Source organism: Agelaius tricolor, unplaced genomic scaffold, assembly GCF_023055355.1.
Source record: "Agelaius tricolor isolate 1412-34295 unplaced genomic scaffold, bAgeTri1.0.p SCAF_21, whole genome shotgun sequence".
NCBI lineage: Eukaryota > Metazoa > Chordata > Aves > Passeriformes > Icteridae > Agelaius > Agelaius tricolor.
The window spans coordinates 10,772,626-10,783,651 of NW_027269281.1; the positions used below are offsets into that span (position 1 = coordinate 10,772,626).

The 11,026-nt window shown below is 49.4% G+C and overlaps 1 long non-coding RNA gene across 1 annotated transcript; it reads right to left on the bottom strand.

The window, feature by feature from the left end:
• Positions 1–906: 906 nt before the first annotated feature.
• LOC139598975 (uncharacterized) lies at positions 907–7,035 on the bottom strand. Its single transcript, XR_011682108.1, has 3 exons — positions 6,854–7,035; positions 6,198–6,808; positions 907–1,263 (listed from the first exon to the last, which is right to left on the bottom strand). It is a non-coding gene; the product is annotated as an uncharacterized lncRNA (long non-coding RNA).
• Positions 7,036–11,026: the final 3,991 nt, after the last annotated feature.

The window sequence follows — 11,026 nt, forward strand, 5'->3', positions numbered from 1 at the left end:
GTATCCAGCTGGCAGGTTTCTTAGGGTCACTCAAATTCCCCATAACCTGACATAGATGTCATTTTTCCACTGGTACTCGTCCTATACATCTTCCTCTCCCCGTTACCCTTGCCAAGGTTATCCCTCTCGATTCTTCTCCTTCTTTTTTCCATAGGCACCTAGCTGGGTTGGTCCCATTTACTCGTCTGCTTTTTGCCGTTACCCCTATGGCTTCATAGAAGGGGGAGTTTACGGTGTAACACAGCCAACATTCCTCAGTTAGATTTGGATGGGTCTCATTCAGGACTAGGAAAGTGGCCTGTAATATTTTCCACAAGTCCCCTTCTCCCGGGTTTTCAGGTCCTCAGGTCGAATTAGTAAAGTTTTGCTTATACATTTCTGGAAAACTAGTGGTTGGGGCTGTTTCTGATTCATTTCCATTATTTTCTCCTAGCGTTAGTTCTCCAGCTATCGCCTGGTTTGGTCCAATTGGTTCAGGGTCGTGTGGCACGGTTGTCTTTTGGATTATAAAGTGCCCCCCTCTGTCTGTCCCTGGTTCCCATAATCGGGCTCCCCACATTTTCCCTAATAACCAGACTTGGTCATGTGGTTTTGTCACATTAATGTAAATCATATTGCATGTTCCATCTAACCCTCCTTCTTTCTGGGTATATGTGGAAGTGGGCTGTGTACACCCGTATGGACCCCATCCAGTTCTGATAAACCCGTCCTCGTTCCCCCCAAAGGAGCTTACTGATACACAGTCCCAATAAGCACAGTAAAAGTGTCCTGGATAGTTACAATACTCTTTTCCCGGGTTTGAGCTTGGACAAAAATAATATCCAAACTGATTTAAACATGGATTTAACCTAATATCTTTGTTTTGTGCTTTTTCCCCCTCCCATGTGTGCCCTTTGTGTTCTAATCTCGGGGACTTAAAGTAGGGCTTTCTCAACTCGTCCTCTAAGAGTTTGCAATATCCAAGAGCCTCCCGATTCCCTATTAGGTGGGTTTGGAGATAATGGTTATCTCCAACCCAGATTATTATCCAAATCATTTATTAATTCGTTTCAGCTTTAATTTGGTTTCTCCCGGGAGACTGCAAACCTCCCAGCTGTGAGGGGGTTTTACCGGTCCTTTTATGCGACTAGCATGAGTCCATCCTTTTTCAGCGGTTCGTATGGCTGCTTCTGTGGTGAGGAGTACTTGGAACGGTCCTTCCCACCTTGGAGTCAAGGGGTTTTCTTTCCAGCTTTTCACGAGCACCCAATCTCCTGGCTGTACCTGGTGTAAGATAAAATCTAAAGGAGGCCATTGTGCTAACATACCTTTTTCCCATAATGCCTTTCTGTACTTTGTCAATTCCACCAAATATTTTTGCGTACATGTGTCATTAATGACAGGATGTTCGTTAGGATTTTCTAGGTTATACGGCATCCCATACATCATTTCAAAGGGTGATACCCCTAAATCAGCTCTAGGTCTTGTTCTTATATTTAGCAACGCTAGAGGAATACATTTAACCCAGGTCAAATTGGTTTCTGCTACCAGTTTGGTCAATTGCTTTTTTATTTCCCCATTCATTCGTTCAACTCGTCCAGAGCTCTGGGGATGCCAGGGGGCATGTTGTTCCCACCGTATGCCCAGAGCTGTTGCTAAGTTTTGGGTAACTTGGGAAATAAAATGCGGCCCTCTATCTGAGTCAATGACTTCTGGGACCCCGTATCTCGGGATTATCTCTTCCATCAATATTTTCGTAACTACTTTGGCTGTTTCTCTTACGGTTGGGAAGGCTTCCACAAAATGTGTTAGGTGGTCCACCAAGACCAATAAATATTTGGTTCTCCCTACTTTGGGGAGCTCGGTGAAATCTATCTGAATGTGGGAGAAAGGCCTTTTCGCTAGCGGTCGGCCTCCCTCCGGTAATTTTCTCAAATTTTTTTCTATTTACTTGTAAGCAAATTAGGCATCCTCTGGTTACTTGTTTGGCTTGTTTGGCAATGTCCCAGATTCCCACACTCACATACTTTGCAGCAAAATAATCTACCAGTCCCTGTGATCCCCAATGTGTTTTTTGATGTATCTTAGTCAGTAATCTATGTGCCAATGCTCTAGGTATTATTTCTCTGCCATCTGCTAATTTCCATGCTCCTTGTGCATCCCTTTTAGCTCCTAGTTTTTGTATTTTATTCTCTTCCTCTTTATTAAACTTGATGTCGGGGTCAGGTTCTGGCGTTTGGGAGTGTTCTATGTTTTCCTGCAAAGTGAGGAGTCTCAGGGCAGCCCGTTTAGCCTCCTGGTCAGCTGCATTATTTCCCCTACTTCTCAAATCCAGTCCTTTTTGGTGACCTTTCAGGTGAACTATAGCTATTTTTCGGGGTTTTCGTAGGGCACTGAGCACATCTAATATTAATTTACGGTGAACTAAATCTTTCCCTTGTGAATTTATTAGTCCTCTTTCCTCCCATATTTTGCCAAATGTATGGACTACCCCATAGCTATATTTCGAGTCCGTAAAAATAGTCCCATCTTTTCCTGTTAACCATTCCAGGGCTCATAGTACAGCATATAGTTCACATGCTTGGGCGGACCAGGATCCACTAAGGGGTCCCGATTCTATCACTTCCAGGTTGGGTCCCCTTATTATAGCATATCCTGATTTTCTCCTTCCCTCAACTACTCTGGAGGATCCATCCACAAACAGTCTTTCTCCTTTTTCCAATTCTTCTTCTTCCAAATCTGGTCTGATTTTTGTCTGTTCTTCTATAGTCACTATACAATCATGTGTTAGTGCTTCTTCTGGTCCTCCATATAAGAAGGAAGCTGGATTTTGGATATTAGTAGTTTCTAGAGTTAAATTTGGAGCCTCAATTAATATTCCTTCATATTTTAGAAGCCTTGCATCTGAGATCCATTTTTCAGCCTTTTGCTGTAAGACTCCCCGTATGTTATGGGGGGACAGCACTTTCAGGCTGCTATTAAATGTAATTTTCCGGGCTTCTTCTACCAAAAGAGCACATCCTACAATTGCTTGTAAGCACGTAGGCCATCCTCTGCTTACTGGATCCAAGATCTTTGATAAATAAGCCACCGGTTTCCTTTTCTCTGCCCATTCTTGAGTAAGGACCCCATATGCGACCCCCTTGTCTACGTTTATGAACAAAAAGAAGGGTCTATTAGTATTAGGTAAACTTAATACCGGGGCATGGATTAGGCTCTCTTTAAGCTCTTGCAGCCTTTCAGTGTCCTCCTGATCCCATTTTAGGAGTCCCTCTTGAGTAAGTTTCTGATACAAGAAAGTCGCCTTACTACTGTAGTTTTCAATCCATTGTCGACAATAACCAGTTAGTCCAAGTATTTGCCTGATTTGTCTCTTATTTCTTGGAATTGGTAATGCTAAAATCGCCTGTATTCATTCAGGGTCTATTCTCTTCTCTCCTTTCTTTAGATAATGGCCTAGGTATTTTACTTCTTCTTCGACAAATTGTAGTTTTGCCTTGGAGACTTTCAATCCCTTTAATCCTAAAAAGTTCAATAACTTAATACTTTCTTTCCGTACATTCTCTTCCTGCTGCCCCGCCAGGAGTAGATCATCTACGTATTGGATTAATGTAACCCCTGGCCCCACTTGGTAATCCTGTAAAATTTGCTCTAAAGCCTGCCCGAAGAGATTAGGGGACTCAGTGAATCCTTGAGGGAATACCGTCCATCTTAATTGTTGTCTCCTTCCCGTATCGGGGTCTTCCCATTCAAATGCAAAATAATCCCGGCTTTCTTTAGCCTAAGGGCATGCCCAAAAGGCATCTTTGAGATCTATAACACTGTACCATAAATTCTCAGGCCCCAATTTAGTCAAGAGGGTATAAGGATTTGCCACCACCGGGAACCGGGCTACAGTTCGCTTGTTTATTTCCCTTAAATCATGCACCAATCGATAGGTGCCGTTTGGCTTTTTAACTGGTAGGATGGGAGTATTGAACGGAGACATACAGGGTTCTAACAATCCATTATTCAACAACCTTTCTATTTCTGGTTTTAATCCTTGTCTCCCTTCTGGGGATAATGGGTATTGCTTAATTCGGACGGGGACATCCGGATTTTTGATAGTTACCAAAAATGGAGTGATTTTTAGCTGTCCCACGCTCTCAGGCGTGTACCAGACTTCGGGGTTAATTTGCTTTTCATCTTCTACCCTTAAAGGGCATAATTTAATTTTTAATTCCTTATTATCTACACCTATACTAATCCCTAATTCTATAATCATGTCTCGCCCGAGCAGATTATAATCTGACTCGGGTACCAATAATAGATTTCCCATCCCTATTTTGGATCCTGATTCTATAGTCACATTTTTTATGATTTGTACTTCAAAAGGTTCCCCTTTTGCCCCTATGACAGTGGCAGTTTCTTTAGAGATGGTACATCCTTTTGGTAGGTTCTGTACCGTGGATCTTTCTGCCCCCGTATCTACCAAGAATTCCATTTCTTGGTTGTGGGGACCCACTTTAAGTTTTATCAAGGGCTCTTTATGATTTTTCCAGGTCCCCACCAAATAGAGCCCCTGACCCCCCTAGTCCATTTGGAACTGCTTCTCGTCTCTGATTCGGACTCTACATTCTCGCTTAAAATGCCCTTTTTTCCGCAATAAAAACACACCTTCACCCCTTCTGACTCCCCTATACTTTTCTCTTTTTGTTCACTCGAACCTCCCTTTCGCCCTTCTCTTTGGTACCTCCCCCCACCTGTTGCTGCGACCATCAACCTTACTTGTCTGCGGTCTCTTTCGTCGTCCCTACGGACATATACTTTCTGTGCCTCCCTAAGCAGTTCATCCAGCCCCCTGTCCTGCCAGTCCTCTAACTTCTGGATTTTCTTCTTTATGTCGTCCCACGATTTTAAAACGAAATGGACTTTCAGCATTGACTGTGAAGTTTGGCTATCGGGGTCCATTCCGGAGTACAATCGTAAGTTCCGCCGTAATCTCTCGAGCCATTCCGTAGGCGACTCGTCCTTCTTTTGCCTATCGTTGAATGCCCGATCTATATTTTGCCCCCTCGGGACTGAGTCCCTAATCCCCTGAATAATTATGGTCCTTAAATCCTGCATATGTGTTCTATGTGCTGCATTTTGGTGGTCCCAATGGGGGTTCTGTAGGGGCCATTTAGTGTCCGCAGCCGGGCCTTGGACATGCTGCGTGTCCCAAATACGCATTCCTTCCCTTCTTATCATATTCCGTTCTTCAGTAGAGAACAGAATGCCCAAAATGGACTGCATTTCTTCCCAGGTATAGATGTTTGGTCCTAAGAACTGGTCGACCCTCTCGGCTACCCCAAAAGGGTCCTCTAATAAATGTCCCATGTCCTTCTTAAAGTCTCGTACATCTGCCGAACTCAAGGGGACAGTAATAAATCCTATACCCGCCTGTGGTCCACCCATGGGCATCTCCCGTAGAGGGAATAGCCCCGTCTCCATCCTACTGCGGCTCCTTGTAATCGGGCCTTGGTAACCGGTTTGGTTAACCTCCCCTTGGTTACCCTCTTCATCATTGTTCGGTGCAGGTGGTTGTGGAGGTGGTGGGGCATTGGGTGCTGGCGGTGGGACATATGGGGGCGGTGCTATACTTAAGTCACCCAAATGATTGTCCCTCTTCCCCTTTTTGTCCGGATCCCCTTTCCCTTCTCTTAATTGGAAAACATACACTTCGGGTCTTGCTACCCATATTTTGGCATAATCATTCTCCTCTTTCGAGAAGGGCTCTTTAGAATTTACCCATAGGTTCAAGTCCTGTCGAACCCAGTCTTCAGATGATCCAAACACGGGCCAAAAAACTTTTTTGGAAATCTCTTTCCCACTCCATACTTCCATGCAATAATGTATCATTCTGGCCCTATCCTTAGTCTCGGTCCCCGGGTAATGCTTCCAATTACTAAGCATGAATCCTAGGGGACTGTCCCTTGGAATGGGGGGGGAGTTTGACTTGGGTTGGGGTCTTGCTTTTCCCCTGCCCCATTCGTCCGGAGTGCCTTCTTTCACTCTCAAATTCCTTTCACTTCCCCTTTTTCGTGGCCCGAGCCCTCGCGGGTCTACGGGAACCGCACTACTCAAGGGTCCGCACTCACTTGGAGAGTCCGGCTGCCGGCCCTCCTCTCATTCACACTTGTCCACCGCCACACTCCGGGATCCCAACCCCGCCCGAACGGATTCCCTTTTATACTTACACGTCCTGCGTCTTCGTCCGGACTCCGTGCACAGATAATTAAGGGGTTCACCGGTATAATTTGTCCCGTTTGCTTACTAGTATATATTTTAGGGTCGTCGGTGAGAGTGGCGGAGGTTCTCCCAGAGGGGCCACCCGGAAAGCACTGGATGAGGCGCCCCCCACTCTGGGTAGATCTTACCCGATCCAAACTCTCATCCGAGTCACGGCACCAAATTGTTATAAAATTGACTCAAAACGAGTAATTTCCAATCAAAGAATTTATTAATTATTGAAGCAGTTATACTAAGTAAGCAAAGGCTCAGCGCTGGGCGACAGGGGAGTCTCTGCTCCACCTACTGCCGCCCCAACTAGTTTCTGATTCAGTCCTTTTATCCTCTCCATCCTTCAGGAGTCCATGTTATCTCGGAGTTCTCTGCGCCTGCGCTGGTTGTTGCTAGGGGTTCATCCTTCTGTCTCCTGGTGGTCGGTGATAAAAGGCTGCGGAGTCTTCCTCAGCTGCGTCTTCTTCACCCTATGTCCTTATTTGGTGACTTCTCCGTGGAAAATTACCAAAATCTTATGATTAACGCAATATGTGCCCTATCAAGCTTAAGCAAGCAAATGTCCTGCCTTGCAAACTGTGCCCTATCAAGCTTAAGCAAGCAAATATCCTACCTTGCAGACTGTTTATCTGCCCCTGCCCCTTCCCCAGCTTTTCCCTGGTCGTTATCTCTGTGAGTTATCTGCTTGTACCATTTGTCAGCGGGAAAGGTTTCCCTGCTGGGTGTTAATCTGCCCCTGCCCTTTCCCCAGCCTTTCCCTGGTCGTTATTTCTGTGAGTTATCTGCTTGTACCATTTGCTGGCTGGGACTATGTGTGGGCTCCTGCAACCCCTTCCCTGCTATCCTTGTGGCTCATATCTCATGAAGTAGTACAGAAATAGTCAGCAGACAACTCTTGTAACACACTGGTCTCTTTTTCATGACGAACAAAATGTAGTCCCTCATCTCATTCCCCTCTTCGTGCCTCTGCACGCCCTCCCCTGTCGCAAGGTGTTGTGGTGTGTTTTATGCTTGTTCAGTTTTCCCTCCATTGTTCTCTCAGAAAGTCCTGCCCTGTTACCAGTTTGTGTCAATCCCCAAACCCCTCCCCAGTTGTCTTGGTTACCAAATGTATCTTTCTTGTTCCCCACCCCTGGCAGCCTGCCTGTCACTCGACACCCCTGCCTCTTTTTCTAGAGAGTTCGGGCCAGGGTGTCGAGTGATTGGGTTAGGGGCCAGGGTCCCTCCCGCAACTGTGTTTGATGGGTTCTCCGATCATGCCAATCCGTAATGTATCCCTCTCTGATTTGCTATCTTTCACCCCTCCCACCCTCTGTAAAACCGAGGCTTTTCCCTGCCTCGGGGCTCTCAGCTTCTTCCACCGAAAAACTCCACGTTTCCCTACCAATAAAACCACCCCCCCAAAGAAACTGAGGGTCGCCTCTTCATTTCATCCTGCGACTTCGGAGCTCTCTACTGCGGCCACACGTCCGCAAGGCTTGACATCGCCTTAGGCACAAGCCCCTGACTCCGGGTTGGGGAAGTGCCTTACTGGCTGGAGGTTGGCTGGACACTTATCTAGCCTGGGCGTTTCACTTTTCACCGGCCACTGCTCCAGTTTTGGCGCCCGGCGCGGGGCCCCCCCTTTTTTCGGACTCGTGGACCCCACGGACGGGATTTCGAGAATCCCAGCAGTCGCGGAACTACCCTGTGGTCGAGCAGACCTTGTTCGCGAGGTAGCGCTCCCCGGGGACCCTGGACGGCAGCTCCTTGCACCTGGGAGTCGTCCCGTCGCAGGACCCTCCTCGTTCCAGCTTTTCGTTTGTCGCCTCCGGACTTCGTGAGTATTCTGCTACTCTCCCTGTCGCCTTCCCCCCTATTGGTGTTTCGTCACCACCCTTCTTTTTCTCTAGACAGGGGCCGGGGGTGGGCACCCTTATTTTTTTTCTTTCGCGTTTACTGGAACGGGGGGGCTTTACCGCAGCTGCCACTTATAACATCGAGCGATGGGTGCAAAATTTTCGCTCTCGGCAGCTCAGAAGGGGCTGTTTTACCAAGTTGTGGGTATCCTAGTTGGGGGGGGTTGTTCCGTTGATAAAAAGGAAGTTAAAAAATTAATCCGATGGCTTTTTTCTGAGTTTCCCGAAGTCTCCCCCGATTTAATTAAAGATCCTGCCTTTTGGCAGAGGGCAAATGCCAAGTTATCAACCTTGATTAGATCAGGAGACACCTCGCTTTCTCCGTTAGCTTTTTGGATTTCACAAATTCGATCTATCTTGAAAGCAGGAGGAAACTCAGAAAAACCTTCGGTCAGTTTTAGTTCGTGCCCCAGTTCTTCCACCTCTCCCTCTACCCCTAACCCTTCTTCCCGTCCCCATAAACGTAAAACCGGGATTCTGAAGGGTGCAGCGCGCTCCAGCCCCGCGCAGGGTGACCATTCGTCCCCTGGCCCCCTTCAAAATCCTCGGCCCCCCCGCCCTAAGAGTCCTGGCCAGTCTCTTAGGGGCTCCTCGTCTTCCCCTACCTCCCCTGTTCCCGTCCCCGGGTCCTCAGTTTCTAAAACCCCAAAATCCAAAACCCTAATTTCTAAGTCCCCAGTTTGCTCCCAGTCGCCTCCAATTCCCCAAAATGGCTCCTATGGGGCCCAAGATGGAGGCAGCCACATGGCCGAAATGGCGGGAAAGCCCTCTTCTTCTCCCCAGAATCCCTTCTTCCCAAGCTCCAACCCCTTCCTGCCATTCGGCCACTCCCAATGTTCTACCCCCTCGTCCTTCCCCCCTCCTGGTCCCTCCTCCTTTCCAGAAACCTCCCCTTCAGTAGTCCCTCCCCTTTCTCCTCCCACTTCCCCGCCCATGGCTCCTCCCTCGGTCCCTCCCATACCACCTCCCATCTCTCCACCCCCTGCCAGGCAAAAAGTTCCACCCCTTGTCTCCGCCTCCTGGGAGGGTCCCTCGATATCGGATCGCCCTGCTCAAGTTCCCAGCCACGCCCCTACCTCCTCCTCTCCCGGTTCCCACGCTCTCCCTGCCGGCTCCCGCGCTTTGGGTTCCGGGGGGGGGTAGCAGTTGGGAACCGGGAACCGGGGTCTGCTGCGATACCATCCGCAGCCCCGGTTGTTTACCATCCAGAGGGAGATGGTGGGGTGCGTCGCCAGTGGGTCCCGCTGCACCATTCACAAATCAAGGAGCTGTGCAAGGCACAGAAAGATTACGGCCGGGACAGCGAATACTTTCGGGGAGTGTTGCAGGCAACACTTACCGAAGCCGATGTCACCCCCCTATGACATCCGGCGCCTCTTCACGTGCCTGCTCAATCCCACCGAGCGGGCTATGTGGGAGGCGGCCTGGAAGAGGGGAGTGACGGAGGCCCTCCCGAGCCTGTGGGAACAGCCCCACATGGGGCTGGACCTAACAGGCAATGTCCTGGCCATCGATCAACTCCTTGGGACCGGCAACTGGGCAGATGGGCACTCGCAGGCGAGTGCCATCCCCCAGGAAGCGCTCCGGGAGTCAGCGCGGGCAGCCGAGAAGGCGTTCCTGGCACTGCCGGGGGCGGCTCCTCTCCTTTCTTTTTCCAGAATCTTTCAGGGCACCGAGGAATCTTTCCTCGATTTTGTCGAGCGTCTTCGAAAAGCTGTCGAGCAGCAAGTGGCGGACGAGGTTGCCCGGGAACATATCCTGAAGGAAGTAGCGTCCACGAATGCAAACTCTGCGTGTAGGGACGCCATCCTCAGCCTCCCGATGCACCCGCCCCCCTCGCTGCACGATATGCTCGAAGTCTGCACCCGGAAGGTCCTAATCATGCCATCTAGGGAGGGAGAGAAGAGAAAACAGCTGCCACCCCGAGTCAGCGCCGCAGAAGAAGCGCCTGAAAACACCTTCTCTGAAGCCACCTGCCGCTCGCCTGCTCCCGGTCCTCCCGCCGCCAAATCACCCTGCCATCTGTGCGGAAAGCTCGGGCATTGGATGCCCGACTGCCCGCTGCGGCGGGAATTTTATGAATTCAAAAAGGGGCAAGGACTCCTGGGGAAAACCCAGACAAAAAACTAACATCTGAGCGCAGTTTCCCCCTGCGCCATGATAAAAATAGGGCGGGACAACCAACACCACGCAGGGAGGGGAGATCTCAGGGGCCGCCGCCTGCCAAACAAGACATATTCTCACCGGACTTGTCATATGTTGCATGTCTCCAACCTAGACCCGTGCTAACTACTTTTTCTGCTTTCAGACCCTTCCGGCTGCAGCTGACGGAGCCGCTACATCTTAAGAACTCCGATTTTCAACTCGTGTCAGTCAGCCCGGAATGCCCAGGAAACTGGGGGCGGATAAGGTGTAAGTACGTCGTTGTCGGAGACACTAAGCACACACCTTTAGAGGTGAACATAATCCCAGGTCTTCTGCCATCTGACCTGGGACTGTTCGCTGTGGGGCTGCACTGTGTCCAACCCCCCACTTTCCTGCCCAAGGGACAGGTGATTGCGCAAGCGATCCCTGTTCCCGAAATGACTTGGGCCCTGGGGTTTCCTCCGGCTGAACTCCAAAATCCAACAGTAGCTTGGGCCCAGGTCCTGGGGCAGGAAAGGCCTCATGTCACCTGTCATATCTCGAAAGGGGGAGAGGGCAAGCCTCTTAAAGGCTTGTTGGACACAGGAGCAGATGTAACGATCATTCCTTCCCGGGAATGGCCGTCACATTGGGAATTGCAAAACGCGCCTGGCCACGTCCGAGGTGTCGGGGGTTTACAATTGGCATGCCAATCGAAGAGCGTCGTACAAATTACGGGGCCAGATGGGCAATTGGCTTCAGTG